The sequence below is a fragment of the Haemorhous mexicanus genome, chromosome 5 (genome assembly GCF_027477595.1).
Source record: "Haemorhous mexicanus isolate bHaeMex1 chromosome 5, bHaeMex1.pri, whole genome shotgun sequence".
Taxonomy (NCBI): domain Eukaryota; kingdom Metazoa; phylum Chordata; class Aves; order Passeriformes; family Fringillidae; genus Haemorhous; species Haemorhous mexicanus.
This window is the reverse complement of record NC_082345.1, coordinates 32,366,881-32,383,922: the sequence shown is the minus strand read 5'-3', so window position 1 is coordinate 32,383,922 and position 17,042 is coordinate 32,366,881. Positions and strand designations below refer to the sequence as shown.

Genomic DNA, 17,042 nt, shown 5'->3' with positions numbered 1-17,042 from the left:
GTGACAGCCCCCAAAATACTGTACCATGTGAAAAGAACCAAACTTTTTTCTTTTGGGACAATCAGAAACCTGCAGCACCATGGAGCTCATTGCTGCTTAATCTACCTTGATTTTTTGACAGGACATTTTTTATGAACTCCTTGTTCCTTACCTAGACTGCTGTAGGAAACTGAGTTAACATGTTCAAAATTAGCTTGGATGTGTCTAAGTTATACCTTGGATCCTGTAGAGAAAGAAAAGATACAAACTGGGAGTTGAAACTGCAGCATTGACATAGCTCAGCATTTTGAACCTCTGTCCAGAAAGGCATTTCAGTACACATGTTTAGAGCACTAAACACAACTGTGGTTTATGAAAAGCTGTAAGGCTCTGAATAGACTTGGCAACTGCTTTAGCTTAATAATGGTAAAGCATGATGTGAGCTCCCTTCTGGATTGGAAATTGTCTCTGAAGAGTTTTATAAAATGCAGTAGAGCCTCAGGAAGCAGGAAACAACATTTATTCAATTTCTCTCCTCTCAACCTGAATGCACTGGAACTAGGTATTTTGGCATAAAACTCAGACATATTTAAGCAAATGTCAGAGGCCATCAAAGGCTCAGCAAAGTCAGTTTTGATGGGTATGGGCAGGTACAGAGAGGGTCCTTTCCCAAAGTCACACAAGGCCAAGTACCAAGTGACAGAAGTCAGGAGGAACACCTGAACATGGAACAAGGAGCCACATCATCTTTCTGTGAGGACTTGGACAGGCTATTATGCCACTGCAGAGTGCAGGGCCCAGAAGAGTGCTACAAGTAGCACAGCTTCTTAGGAAAATAGCAGTAAGTAAATCTGTGTGCAATGCTTTCCTGGTGACAAACCAGTTCAAAAGAAACCCACAATTAATACCTTCAGGAGAAGAACAGCATGCAAGAGCCCATCTGTGCACACTCACAAACACACAGAGACACCAGCATATTTATCCAAAACAATCCCACATAGCATCTCACTTCAGAACTTGTGGATCACTTGGAGGCACAGGGTCATCTACATGCAGATCACTCCTTTTGCACCCCTATGGATCCACCATTTGCCATCTTCTGCTTCCAAGCTCCCTCAAAGTGAAGTTTCAGACAGACCAAAATACTGAAAAGTCTCCCTGCCTGCAGACTGCAACTTTTGGAAATGGCTGTGTCAGCTGATATTCACCCCCTGTAATGACACCAGTTGATATTTGAAGCTGTGTTTTCATTTCTGAAGAATAATGCACATGCCTCAACTCCCTTCTCAGATGTGTCATCCCACTGCTATTCCTTTCTTCTTTAAGCTACAGTCTGGTATTCTTTTAAGTGAACATGATTACCAATAAAGCATTCCCCACTTTCTCCCACTCCCACAATTTCTCCCAGATCATCTGTTGTACTGTGCCATCATAAATATTTGTGTGGCTGCATGGTTAACCAGATCAAGGAACTGATCCAGATGAAAAACAGCCCCTGGGAAAAAATGTGCAATTTTTGCAATACAGTTCCCCACAAAGTCATACAAATGCTTATGCTGCAGTTGTAAGAAGGTTTCCATAAGAATAGGGATAACTGGCTGAGAAAAGGGAAGAGGAACAATCTGGTTTTTAAGCAGTTTTTCTGGCCTTAATGTGGTGCCATGGTTTGGCATCTGCTTTCACCAGCATTTGTCCACAGAAAGCACATAGAAATTCCTGCTTTGGGGAGTAAACAAGCACAGCTATTGAAAATTCCATCTGAATGCCCAGGGAAAAGTTCTTTGCACAGCAAAATCTAGCTCTTGCCAGCATTGGTGCCCAAGTCCATAAAGTCCAAAACAGTGTTCTTCCATTTGAAGAAGAGCATTCTCCTATCAGTGACAAGCTCAAGGATCCTTTGGAGTCAACTGTTAGCACTTTGGAGGCAAACAGCCCATTTCTCTTTTGCTTTCTCAGGATTTAAAGACTGGTGAGACAGAATGCTGCCTCATTACCCATTCCACAGCCCTGTGGTGTAAATGGCAGAGAAAAATACGGAAGCATTACCATTGGATTGCATTTTATCAAAAAGCCTTTTGAAAAAAGCTCACCTCCCCATTTAACAGTTTTTAACAAACTAAGCCTAAAACTAGGGACAGAAAGTCCCTCAGCTTCACTTTTTTGTTTTTCTTCACAATAAAGTGACAGTTCCTTTGCTGACATTTCTCAGGACTCATGTGATAATCTTTTGTGAGACACTTGAAAATTGCAGTTAAATGCAAGCTTGCTGGTGAATAAAGCTCCACAGAAGGCAAACACATCTCCTCCTCCACCTGAAATAAAAAAAAAGGAGAGTCAAGAATTACTGTTTTCTCCCCACTAGTTTGTGGTGTGAGATAGTGGGGATACAAAACCAGCTGATGCCATGAGTGGGAGGACTGATTACAAAGAGTGTTCTCATTGTTTCCAGTAACTGTACAATTAACTTAAATTGTGGCTATCTTTTCACCAGGGGCTTAACATATTCAGACTAAGGATAGTGTCTAAGTGAACATTACAATTTCCTGGAGAGAGTGCAAACCAGTGATCCTCCCTGAAATTGTATATCATTGCTCACCCTTCACTAACCCAAAACACAAGGGCTGTGTGTTACCATAGGCTAGGGAACTTCCTCCACACAGTGCCTGTGCCATGGCAAGCCAAGGGACAGAGCTCTGACACAAATGCTGGGCATATTTAGCATCAGGCAGTAAAGATCAGGGGAAAATGTGCAGAAAGGTAACAGAAAAGGACTGATCCTCATCATATCTACTATTTGGGTAGTTCTGCTAATTTTGATGAATGCCAAGAGGGACTCAGTGATAGAACTGCAAGGTGAGCATTTTTAGACATTAAAGGTGTTTGAGCTCTAGGGAGCCCAGAGAATGTAAAATCTACTGCTGGGCAGAGACTACTTAAGGAAGTTAGAGGCCTGTTTTTAACACATCCTCAGGAAAGCTGGCAAGAAGAATTGTCTTGGAATTTTTCCACCAACTGCTAGCTCTCTACACATCATTCTGTCTTTATTTCTGGTTGTATTCATGTGGCTTTTAGAGCTGTGATGGCCTGAGAATATGACCAAGGCAATATTTGTAAGGGCAGGTCTTATTTTTATTAAAGAGACAGGAAGCAGATAGATTTTCAGGCACATAAACTCATCTCCATGCCCCTGAAAGTCAATGTGCTTGGAAGTGTGTTAGAGTTTTTTCTAGCTATACCTGTCTAGGAGAATATGATATTCCCCTTCAACACCCCTCTACTTGATCTGATGCTCAGCTTTCTCCCTCCCCAGTAAAGCCTCCTCTAACCCCATCTCCATTCTGATAGCACTCCCAGCCTTGTCTGGATGCACTGAGTTTTCATACCCTCATTTCCACCTATCTTGCCATTTTCTCACCCTGCCCCACCACCTCTTCAAGGCCTCATTGAGCCAATCCTCTGAATCCCCTACTCTTATTACACTGAAGCTCCTTTGACAGGCCCCTGTCAGGCAGGAGCAGCTCCACAAAACTTAGTCTTCTGCAAGGCAAAGCCACTAGAGAGGTTCACACCCAGCCAAAGCCACTTTCTCTGCCAGGCACTGCCTGATAACCAGATGATGGTGCTGTCCTGCTGCAGCCACCAGGAATATAAATAACCCTCAGAAATGGAGTTCCCTTCAGCTTTGATCATTTCAGTGAGAGGGTTCAATCCACTTCCTGGCACACAGTTGCAGGGACAAAGCCAGCAGGATGAAGCAGGGATGGGAAGGAAAGGCTGAGTATAGGGTGAAGGAGGAAAGTGGTGAGGTGAGCTAGAGAAATGCTTAGGGTGCCTCTGCCCTGCAGAGAACAGGGGGTCAGAAAGGAGCATTCACAGTAGCAAGGAAGCAGCCTGTGCACAACAGGCCTTATTTTCCCCTGCATCTCATAATAACACACTATTTTGTGAGCTTTGCCACAGCTGCTATGCAGAAAACACAGGAGCATTTTGCAATACTTTTAATGTTGTTGTGTCATAATGTTCTTCAGTTCTGCATGAAGTTAAAAGGCACAGGAACAGATTAGGACCCAGCTGAGTGAGGGGGAAAAAAAGGTAAAGGAAAGAAAATGGCCAAATACTTGCCTCAACGGGCCATCAAGAACTGAAGGGGCAGCCCACTGCAGACATGCACAGGTTGGCAGCACAGCAGGACCCATCTGATACTGTGCTTCTGCAAATGAAGACTGAAGACAGTCTCTTGAAATCAGGGGAAGGTGAGGGTGGGGCAGGAGAAGGAAGAACTTTGAGCAATTCACTGCAGAACACTGAATCTCCCCATAGTCAAGCTTAGCTAAGGGCAAAGAGTGATAAAGAGTAGGAATACCTCAGATAGGAAGAAAGGAGAAAAATAATGTCCCAGGTTTATGTCTAGCATGGACTGTATGGAGATTGAGCTGCTGGTGAATCAACATGAATCAGCCCTATTACACTCCAGACCACAACCATGATATAAATTGAGGTGATGCAGCAGCTGAGTCAGAGGCACCTTGCACATCCTGGGTGAGGCACAGAGCTGGGGACAGAGCAAGCTATCAGCAATACCCAATTAAACTCATAAAGCCTGAGCAACAGGCCTAAAGTATTTTGCCCTCTCCAGTTCAAATAACCAGTATGTATCACGGCAACATTAGATGTGCAATGGCTCCCTGCCTTCCTTTAAAAGAGCAAGTTCTCCTTCAGGATTGCTTTGTCTCACCAGTGACATCACTGACAAATGGAGGTGCTGTGACTACAGCCTGCCTCATCCCACTCACAGGAGACAGGGGCTGGTCAGTACATATGATCTTCTCCCACCATGAACATCTGGAAGCAGAGCCACGTGAGACAGCAAACCACACAGCAAAATAATACACATTACATTTACATTTTAGCATTAGATGTCCTGTTTTTACTTTCATGCATACTAAAAAGAATTTTATGGGGTTTTTTTAATTGATATTGTGCAGGCTGCTGAAAAAGCAGGGTACATCACTTTGAGCCCTGGACAAAGTGCTCCTCTTTTGACCTTGGATCTCTTTGTGCAATATGGTCTTTTTGGATATCATCTCATTGGAAAATAGTAGGGGCTGACAGAGTTGGAATACCAGGGGGACACACCAGATGGATGGGAACCATGGACTTCAGCACTTTCTTTGATGTCTGCATTACTGCAGCTAGAGTGGGGCTGCCTTCTCTTTTGCTCCCTCTGCATTTTGCACATGAGGCCACACACCTGGAAAGGAAAAGGGCTCTCAGCAACAGCTTCATGGGCAAGGAAGAAGGAAACAGGTATATGTTCAACATCACTATACAGCCTCCTACCACTACAATGTGGCCCTGATCCTGAGAGATGACACCAGAGCTTTCAAGGACAGTCTCATACCACAGAAGGCACTGCCTCCTTTGTCATTGGCTATGGTAAAAGCAGGCATGGGTATCACAGAAAATTAGACAGTGGTGCAGGTACAGGGTTACCTGCTGTTTGTACCTAGATATCACCCTTTCAGCTTTCACAACATTTACAACTAACAAATGGTAACAAATCAAAATACATCAGCCTACATGGTGCTGTGTTTACGATAAGGCAGAAAAGAATAACGAAAAGTTCTTCTTAATAAATAAAAATTGTGTGGATGTGATCTGTTTTCTACTGTGTTGAGCATACCAAATGTTCAGAGGCCCTCTGTCTCTGTTGAACAGTTTTGATCTTTGCTTTGTATTTGTGCTGAATTAAATGCATGCAAAGGCCTGATGGAGTCAAAGGATGCCTGAAACAGGATTTAAGGTTGAATCATACAACCACAAAATAACTAAGGTTGGAAAGGACCTCTGGAACTCACCTAGTCCAACACCCTGCTCCAAGTAGATCCACTGCCAAGACCATATCTGGTCACTTGATCAGCTTTGCCTTTGCTTTCACAGCACTTTCCTGGGGCTGAGGCTTTGGCAGCAGTGGTGCTTTTGCCAGCTGAAGCAATTCCTACTCCATCTCCAGTCCTGGTTCTCACAGTGTCCTCCCAGCACAAACATTTGTGTAGTCTCCTAAGGAAGTGAATCAGCTGAAATATAATCTGTACCACCAATGTCATAATAATTTTTTCTATCCAGAACAGTTCCCCAGTCCAACATATTCTGCAGTCATACTCACAACCGTGGTGGAAGAAGAGCCAGACAAGGACAAGCAGCCAAGAGGATGAAGGAAAAGAAGTAGGAAAGAGCAATGAAAATGCCTGCCTGAGCCAGAGCTGCAGATTAATGAATTCTGTGTTAATACCAATCCTCAGATAAGCAAGATTCAATTCCTGTTCAAGCCTCTTCACCACTAAAACTTCCTTTTCAGGTGTGGGGCAGGGTGATTAAGTATTGCTTATTGAATATTTTCACACACCTGAACTTGTCTGGAAAACTCTATCAAATGTATAGGAATCAGGTGAGTCTGTACATGTGTCAGAAAGAAGAAACAAGCAGAAAGTTGACCTGAACAGAAGAATGAAAGAAATAAAATTTTCCAAGCTCAGACTGGCTGAGCTACAGAATCTGGGATGTCTCCACCCAACATTTTGTGGAAAGGTATTTTCTTCAAAATTAGATCAAGCCTGAACAAAGCTGGAGTGAACTAACCTACCTTCACTCCAGCTTTCCCATCTTCACGGTATTTCCATATTTGCCAAAAGGACTCAAAACATGATTTAAAATAATTGACAAGAAGATCAATCACTGACCAAAACAATCTGAAGAAATTCCAGACAAGGATTAGATTACTGAAAATTAAAGCAATTGATCCTCATTAGTGCTACTGCCAAGATAAAAAAAAATAAAAATAAAAATACCTGATTAATTCCATCTAGCAGCAGTATTTAATGCAGACACCTGAGTCAGAAACCAGATCACACAGTCCCTCTGTGTAATCCATGAAGAGTAGCAATCATCTCCTGAAGATGGTTCACTGCAACATCTAACTTACCATTTCTGTACAAGCCCATCGGAGGCCAAAACTGCCCTCCAAGCAATACTCAAACACTCACGCTCATCACTGACCACTGAGAGGCTCCATGCACTGTCCTCTCACTTTTAATTTCAACCTCAGTCTCTCATTGCTACTGGTCAGAGTTCAAAATGCAATTTGAAAGCCAAATACAGACTGAACTAAAACTTCAGACACCAAAGAATAACTTACTAAAAACAATCCAAAACTGAAGCTTGAAACAATATTTTAAACAATGTAATGGCATTGATTTGTCCAGAGTTAAAGATAACACTCCTACCCAGAGTGTAATATTGCTATATCGATTCAGCAGAAGTTGAAGTCTCCAGCCAATCCTGACTCTCATCATTACCCTGACTTTAACATTAAATGTATCCTTAAAAACACTTCCAGTCCAACCAAAAGTGGAAGTAGCAATAAGTTCCTGGCTCCTAACGGTCAAAAATCGTAACTCATTTCCCAACAGTTACCACAGAACAGATGGTACCAAAAAGCCACCTTAAGAGCAAGGAGTAGCTTTAACTAGAACCCTGTGCCAAACCTTTAGCCTCTGTCTACAGTTCTATCAGTGATTACAGGTTCAAATTGACGGGTGGCTTGAAGAGCCACAGCCCAGAGATCAAAGATATCCAAGTACACGATAGACACAATGCACATGTTGTGTACACCCTGACATAAACCAAACTGTACTGACAATACTTCTCACAGTAAATATCAAGTGCAGAGCTGCATTCCATTAAAAATAGAATACAGTATTTAAAATCAAGATATTCCCTTCCTAAAGTGTTAAGAATAACTTAACTTTCAAAGATTGATTATAAAGACAAGACCTGTATAATCAGGGAAAGGGAAACTGTCCTAATTCCAATTCCTGCTAAATCCCATCCCACAAATTACTGCCTTATTCAGGAAGCCAAACTCACCCTGCTGATTATAAATTATTCTCCTCCAATTAGGTAATGGAAATAATAACAAATGTCTTAAGTAACTAATGACAGCTAAATAGCACAGCTTGTATTATGGATACCAAGTATTCCATACCGCAAAAATACTCCCAGAATACGAACAAAGAAAGTGCAGTCTGCATGAACTCCGCAAGAGGAAGAGGTTACTGACCAAAATGTAGATAATTAAAAATTATTTGGGACTAATCTGAAATGCAGTTAATATATCATCCTTCAGAAGCATTCTACTCCAGTGTGTTACTTCATTTCAAAGATGTTCTATGGGCTGTTTTCTGCCTTTGTACCATGTCATTACAAGATTTTACAAGTGAGTCGTTAAAGTGAACTCTGCAAGACCAGTGAGTAGAATATTTCTGTCTGACTACTCTAAATGCATGCAAAGGGGAAGACCAGACTGAAAGCTGATTACACTGCTTTTAAACATGTCCCTGAGTGCCATGCACAGTCTGCACAGTGACTTTTAAGTGCCACATGATTATTATGTAGAAGCAAGCTAATCTTTGGTGTATATTAGCTTGAAGCTTTCAAAGAGCATAATATCTTTTCATTTTACTAGTTCTGAATACAAAGAAAAATTTAATAAAAACTCCAATTAGGAGCTCTGCTTGATAGGAATATGGTCAAAAGGGTTTTGCAATTTGATATCCAAGTGCTAACATATTTATCTTAGAAATTAGAAAATTCTGGCAGCTAACTAGTGAGATTGCAGCAGAGCAGCAACACATGAAGGCAACCTTCATTCTGCCCCCTGGCTAGCAGATTATTTGTAATAGTTCATGGATGAAAGGACAGGAGAGAGATACCAAAACTCAGCCTTTGCAGTTCAGTATTAAAATACTCTTGTGTGCTCATAAGCAGAACTACAGTTACCATATAAGAGCAGGAATTAAGAGGGAGGATGAAAGATTAGTTCCCCCTTCTGATAAGGAGGAATGGCCAGGGATTCAGACATTTACCTCTAGCCACCCAACTGACTTCAATTTTTTGCCAGGTCAAGAGACCCACTGATTGTGCCTTCTCCTGTAAAATGGCAATAGCAGAACATCAGGGGCAGGGCAGAAGGAAGCCTGGAGACAGAGAGGTGTTGAGATGATATGAGTATAGCCAGAGGCATAAAGAAGATTTGAAGATTTGTTTGCTTAAAGCAACGGCTGGTTGCTCTAAGGTGCAATGGTCCTGCTCCACCAGGCTGGTTGTTTAAGATGCAATGGTCCTGCTCCACCACTTTCTCCCCCTTCCGAGTCTGTTTCCCCTTTCCCACATACACAGCTTCAGCTCCTCTCTTGTGCAACTTATGATGCTCTATTGGTACAATAAAGCCAATTCAACTTACTAAGCAGTAAAAACCCCATGCTTTGCCTTTGTTTTGGAATTATTTTTTTATTTAGTGCTGCCAAGTTGAATCAGGTTAGGTGTAGAGACAGTGAAGAGGACAGCTGGAACTATGCAGCCTGAAGAGGGATGAACAGAGTGTGGGAGAGCAGCAGGATCTTCCCTCTTCAATAATTCACTAGACTGGGAGCTATAGCATGTAACTGCCCCCAACTGATGGACACCTCAGGTGCACAGGCACAGAAAAAAGGAGCAGCTGTTCTTTGCTAGGAGTGGAGATCAAAACCTCATCCAGCACAGGCACCAGAACTCCAAGAGACTCCAAGAGACCCCAAGAGATTGACAAGGAGCTTGCAAACATATAATAGAGCTGGAGCTTCATATAATTCTTTTTTAAAGAAGACTGAAACAGTAGCAGACCAAATATATAGGCATGGAAGTTTACTGCCAGCTAAGAAGAATATCCTCTTTCCCTTCCCAGAGAAGTTATTAAGTCTTGGTTTCAACTGACTGCACAGTGCTACCCCACCAGATTTGATACTGTTATTCAGTTTGTTTGCAAATAATATCATTTTCCTAATCTATTTTGCTTTCATACCATGCTTCAAGGACACCCTGTGCATTTAAATAAGGGTGTACCAAGTGGCCATCTTCAGCAAGAGAAAGCTTTGGATCTGTGCAGTAGAACTTAGTAAAGACATTATTGGTTGACTAGATGCCTTTGCATCCAGTGAGGCCCAACAGAACATCTAGTGCCACATTAAGAATTGTTTTTAGTTTTGGAATAATGTTCCAGAAAATTATAACTGGAACATTATAACAGAGTAACAGCACATACTGCTCTTATATCTTATCCCTGGGAAAGCTAAGGCTGTCTCCCTTTGGTGCAGAGACTTTCTCAATCTCAAGCATACCATGCATCTTGCTGGGGGACTCAGGAATATTTTCCTGATTACCACTGAGTCCATCTGTAAGAGGGCAGTGATCTATACTTACAACACATCCATCATTCTCCTGAGTCCTGGGTAAGACCTGGGTGAATACAGTTAAAAGCATGCCCAGAAACACGCAGAAGCAGCAAGGACCATCATAGGGCTGTTGGCACCACCCCTGCCCACCTTTCACTTGCCAGCCTGCATGACTAAGCCTTCATTTAAAGCAGGATCCCTTTGGGAACCACTGTCAGCACACATTTGGAGCACAGCCTGTACTCACGACTCTGGCTCAGTGGCCAGGTGTCCTAATTCCTCTGCTGCCAGGCCCCTATGGACTGACACAAATTACATTATTAATGCCTGGCTGTAGCTGGGGGAAGCAGTGAAGCAGGTTTATTGAGCAGATAAATGCACCACCTTGAAGAATAATGTATACTTTAGCTTTCACAGTATTTTATATATACTTTCCGTGCAGTATTTATCCCTGTGGTGGTGAATTACACTGCATAAAGAAGGCAATCAGATCATAAAACCTCTATATATATTCCTACACAGTGTGATTAACACAGAAAGGAAATTGCAATTGCTCACACCTGCTATATACATTTTCCCAGATGCTCAGAAAGAATGGTGGTTACATTTTTTTCTCACTTTTGAAAGATAAAGAAGAATATAATCTGTCAAACTTCAAGAGTAGATTAACCAGCCTCAGGTGAATTTCAAAATAGCAGGATTCAAAGGGCAGAGAGCACACCTAGCAATACGTGCTGCAAAGCTCCCAGTACACTAGAAGTGCAATAAATAAATGATCATAACAATAAACCTGTCTTGCATGTAAATAACAATTCACCTTGATGTTTAAATTTAGCAAGCACTATTTCCCACTGTACATCAGTTTTGATGCACCTATAAGGCCAAATCAGGAAGTGTTGTTCTGACAATCTCAACATCATGGTGCAAGGAATGGCACATAAAAACTAGGTAAGGAGAATTTGGGAAACTGAAAGAAATAAAAATATACTCCTGGGAAATTAAAACAACACAAAGTAAGTGTCTTCATGGCAGTTCATAGAAGACTCAAGGTAATATATTAGCTGTTTAAAAAGTGATATAGAAAGGATAACTGGCATCACCCAGTTTTAGGCACTTCACAAGCATGCAACTCTTACCATATCCAGCAGAGACGGAGAAGTTCTTTCACTGGCTGATCAGGACTCTTAACTCAGGTGGTTTTGGTTGCCTTGTTCTTGGTCTCACTCTCTGCTACCTACAGAAAAAGTTTAGGCAGCCTGGTTGGCTGATGTTGTGGCTGAGGCCACAGGATTCATCAGCTGGGCTGCCTCAGACACCATGAATACTTGCCCTAAGCATCTAATGCAAGTAAAAAAAAGTCTTGCCTTCCTTATCTAATACTGCATTAGTCTGACATTCTTTATTCATACCTTATTTCTCAAATAAAAGGTTTTGAAATGAATTAACTGGTTTTGTTTGGGTTTTTTGTTTGTGTGTTTTCTGAAGATCAATGTAATTTAAACATACCCAGTGCAAAAAACAGTCCAGTAATATGAAAAGCAGAAGGAAATAAATCCAGAAAAGGTAGTTACATTTTCTCCTGACACAGGAGCCTACAGAATCCTAGGTGGCCACTGCTTCCCATCAGACAGTGTCTTAAGTTCAGACACTTTCTAGAAAAAAGAAGACAAAATCTGAGTTCTATTTTTTTTTTAATGGCTAGATAATTTCCAGACACGTGTTTAACTCATTGTTTTACAGAAACTTTTCATTTGGTTATAGCTCTTCTTACTGAAATTCCATTTTCTGCCTTCTCCCAAAGGTTTGGTTTGGTTGTTTTATCTGGCACACAGGAAAACCCTGATGGAGGTAGGACAAAGTAGTCTCACAGTGCTGAAGCTGCCTGGTCTGGAATGTCCTAGGCTGCCTGCTCCACTGGGGCTGAGCATAAAGCTCTAACCCATGTCTCCCAGACCATCACAAACATCACTATCTAAAACCCAAACACTCATTCCACTAATGTTTGGAAATACATAGAAAAAAATGCATAGAATAATGTTCAGGTTTGTAGCTTAAATTATACACACAGTTACAGAAACAAAATGTGCTGCCACCAAATGAATGCAGCTAAAGGGGAAAGAAAAGGAAACTGGAGAGGTCAAGAGGACCAGAGTGGACAGCACACTGCACAGAAGCATTAAGAATGCAATGTTCTTCCTTCCCCTCCTGCTTTACAGCTGGGTTAGGTTGCTTTTACTTATATAGACTCTCTTTGTAGAGTTCTGTGCTCTTGCTCATTGGTGGGAATACCAAAATCCAGCAAAACAAAACAGATGCTCAGGTAATGGCCCAAGCAGGTACACATGAAGGTTAAGGGTTTCTATGCTCTTTAGAGCAAGGACAGGTGGAACACAGGACTGACCAGAAATACAGGCCCTGATATTCCCTTCTGAGCACTACTCAGTTTGGCTCAATTGTAGTTCAATCCTGCCCAAACCAGCTATATTTTTGGGATGTCACCTTCTGCTAGATGTCAGCCAAACCCGTACAGCATTATCCCTTTTGTTCTTCATGTCCATTCCCTTATCAGTCACACACTCTTCACTAATTCATAACAACGTGGTTTGGAAAAAAGCAATTCTTCTTATCTGGTATTTTTCCAACTCTGTGTCATTCCTATTCCACTAACAGTTGCTCCAAGAAAAAATATTCAGCAGAACATACAGTTAGTATAAAGCAGAAGCTGCTGTGTAGTGTTCTTGTTGAAGAGAGAACAGCAGCTAAAGACAGAACTGCAGCTCAGACTGTTATTCCTGAACTCAGGTAACTAAAACAAGAGTCTTTATCACCAGCTTATCACCATTATTGCAAGGAACACTAATTTAGTTTTTAATTTTTCACCTAATACCAATTTGATTATCTGGTTTTGTATATAAATGCACCCAATGTAGATGTTCCATGGTTTTAATCCATTCTCTAAGACATTTTTCTTTCTCTTCCAAGTCATCCTGTTTTTTTGTCTTTTCACACTGTTCCAATTAGGAACGCTTTTTCTTAATTCCATATTTTCTATATTGTGTTTAGAATAAAAATTTAAAAAAAAAAAGCCCTGTAAGCCTAAAAACTCAAACTGGCACCAAACTGAAGTAAAAAGCTTTTAAAATGCTTCTAAATTTTCTTTCAAGACAGAAGCAAGATTACAGTGTTTTTCTTGGCACGCCATGTTCTCTTTGAAATACTGAGACTATTCTTGATATGTTCTTGTTTTCCTTGTATTTTATTTTAACAAGATGTGTCCTTTGGGAATGCATCATGAGTCCCTTTTCATAGGTTGGCTCTGTCATCTAACTGTGGCATCTCTCCAGTGCCAAGTATGCAATGTATATTTTTGTTAAATGTTATTTAAGTGAGTTTGAGAAATCTTCACAGACCTACGCAAGTCTCACAGACTTTGACACCAGATGTGATATCTCGTCGTAACCCCAAAAAAAAAGAAAAAAGTGAGTTTTGCAGGAAATCCAGGTAAACAAGTGTTGGAGCTGTTGAAATAACATGAAAACCTTCTTGAAACAGTGAAACACTGAATTCAATACAGCTATCAATTGTTCAGAAATGCCAAAGTCCCAACACTCTGTACTAACAGTGCTGCAAAAAACAGTTTCAAAAACTTGACTGACAGTAGATAAAGGAATGTGGACACATGGATGGAAGGAGAAAAATGTGTTGATCAAGATGAGTGTATTTGATCAGAAAACAGTGAAAATGTGACTTTAAAAATGCAACTTTAAAAATCTGTCCCCTAAATTTCACAGTATCATGATTTTTAAGCCAGTGTCAGGATCCTTTGAAGTGCCACACTGCTAACCTTACAGTGACTGGGCTGCCTGTGCTGAACACATATACATGGTGAGCAGTCCATGCAATCCACTGGTCAAATACAACTGTAATGACTGCTTCAAGGCTTTCTAAAGCTTAAATGTGTTCATGGATATTGGACAAGAGAAACAAAGAGCTATGTAGGCTGTTTGGTACAAATTGTTACATTAGTTCTCAGAGATCCTTTCAGTTGTGGATACAGTTTGGAGGCTAAAATTTTTCTAATATCTAAAAAAAATCAAAATAAAATTAGTCTGCACTAGCAGAAAATTAAAACCTTGTCAGGGATACTTCAGGACATTCAGTGAATGTGAAAGGCAAACCATTCATCCAGCTTGCTGGCAGCTAATGTTCAAATACATTGTTGACACTCTTCTTTTTTTTGAGAGTACAGTACTTGAGGATGTCCTGAACAAAAAAGACCCATAAAAACAACAAACAAACAAAAAAATTACTTCTAGAATGGTTATGATCTCCACTTGTAGTTTCTTGTAGTTTCAAACAATTCAGTTTCTCTTTTCTTCTCTCATTGCTTGATGCAAATACAGCACAGAGTACTGTAATGCAAAACCATATTCTCAGTTTCCCTTTGATACAGTTTTCTGGACATTCACAGCACATGGAAATCGTGTGAGTTTTCTTGCTTGTCAGTTCCAAGTTCAGACTGTCTCGGAATTTTGAAATATCTGTTAGAGAATTGTATCATCCTATTGTATCCCTCCCAAGCTTAGTCTTCATTTCCACTTTCCCCCCCCCTTTTTCCCCAAATAAACAAAAATTAATAGTTATTGTTGCTATTCATGAAGAGGATGAATTCCAGGGTTATGTGATATGGCAGGTAAACAGAAAAACTATCCTTCTTATGCAAGCCATCCATACATTATGCTAAACTTGGTGTAGAGAAAGCAAACCTCACAAGTTCTTGGCAACCTAGTTCCATCACTGCTTGCAGACAGAATGAGATGACTGGTGGTGGTAGGAAGGCTGAGAAGAAGAGAGGGTTTTAAATGACATACCCTTGGTAATTCATTGCAGAAATTAAGCCTAATAGGTACAGCTGCTGCATGGCTGTGAAGATGTTTCACACGGCCAGCACTGCCCTTGACAGCAGGTGGGGTTTTGGATAAACAGCATCAGGAAGCAGCTAGCAGAACACAAAAGAAACACTCTTGGAAAAACTATGTTGGAATTTGATCAACATGTTTTCCAGACAGCTCAGCTCCTAAGAGAAACACAGATTATTTCAGTTCAAAAGCAATATCCAACTGGGGAAAAATCCAAAAGATAAAAAACTACATAGCAGTAATGCTTGGTCAAAAGAGTTTGAGCTACTCTAATATTTGTGTGATACATATCAGTCACTACTTCAGCTTTAGCATCTGAATTTGAAGACCCAGTGTTAGATTTCATCCTGAAAAAGAATGGAATAAAGGAAAGGAGGGATATCCCACAGAAATGGTGCTTCCAATGTGGGCTCCTCCTTGGAGCACTCTAACCTGGGTCCTGCCATCCCTCTCACCACTGTATGTTGCAGAGAGACAGCAATGCAAGTGTGCAAAGGCAAGATTCAGCTGCTGTGAGAACCACATCTGGATGGGTATATATCTAAGACCTGTTTTTAATCTGCAGGCTTGCTTTCAGTGCATCCCTGCTCCTGAGGGATTCAGACATTTGGGACCCCAGACACTCATTTGAAAGGATGCCTACAGAGAGAGACAGGATGAGGAAAAACAGACAGCAGCTTCATTGTGCAGGTGCAGCATGATTATCCATCTCCAAAGAAAAGCTCTGCAGAAAACAGGGCTTTCTCAGACCAGTTTCAGATTTCTGGATGAGTTTCCACTGGAATTATCTCCAGCACAAAGCTCACGATCTTCCACTCTGAATGTGAGTCACACACACATACAGAACCACATACAAATAATACAACTATTTTAAAAGAGGCCAAAAATAAAGAGAGCACAAAAGTCCTCTTTAGAATGAATGGGAGAGAGAAAACCATATCTAGCAGATGATAATTGCACCAGTTAATGCACTTCTGGAAGACATTCAACCCCGTAATGTGCAGCATATAAGAACCAAAACAAAACTTACATAACATTGCATTACATTGACATAGTTTTCTAGGTAGAGGCACTGGCTGGAATTCATATAAACATATCCATGGAAAAATAATATCTCATCCACATGTACAAGATTTACCAAATAAGAAGAAGTATCACAGCACTTGGCAATTATCATAACATGCACTTCATAAAGTGTAGCTATGAAAAACAAGATCCAGTGTTTCCTAATAGGAAATAGCTAATATAGGAGAAAGTGGGTTTTATTCAATTGTCTCCTGCCTTGCAAGGAAATAATTTTATCCCATGGATACCATACAACACACCCCACACAAGTCTAGGCTTGGTAGCACTCCATATTTTGATTTTGATGCAACACCAGGACATATTTCACGTTGTCCTAATTCTTACTCTGCTCCATGTAAAGCTGTTTCGGAAGCATTTAAATCTCAACATCCGAAATAGAAACTTTAATTAACATTTCAGCTATGAAGACTATTTTTAAAAGACTAACAGTGTAGCTCTTATTCTGCTAAGCAAAAACTCAAAACATTCAAACTGCATGTTAAACATTACAAAACAGAAAGTGAGGGTCACCAGCAGCATCATTCGTAAGCATGTGTAAGTATTTTTGTTCTTGATAATTAAGAACTAAGCAAAACCTTACCATGAGATTTGTCAGCAAACTTGTATAGTTGCACAACACCTTGGAAAAAGACATAAATAAACCCAGCCTATGCTGAGAATTTAGAAGTATTGCTTCCATTATATTTCAGGGTCTGTATACTTTTTTAAAAGAGTTCTGAATCAGATCTTAATGACTTCAATATAAACCCTTGATAGAGAGTTGAGCATCCTTCTTTTCATATTTTTTCTC

At 40.7% G+C, this 17,042-nt stretch overlaps 1 long non-coding RNA gene across 2 annotated transcripts in view; it reads right to left on the bottom strand.

Moving 5' to 3' along the window:
- The window catches only part of LOC132327527 (uncharacterized), a 118,446-nt gene that overhangs the window by 9,464 nt on the left and 91,940 nt on the right, over positions 1-17,042 (bottom strand). For both annotated transcript variants that reach the window (XR_009486542.1, XR_009486541.1), the window contains 3 exons: positions 11,384-11,481; positions 5,838-6,039; positions 152-2,291 (listed from right to left, as the gene is read on the bottom strand). This is a non-coding gene — a long non-coding RNA (uncharacterized LOC132327527). The remainder of the gene's footprint in view (positions 1-151; positions 2,292-5,837; positions 6,040-11,383; positions 11,482-17,042) is intronic.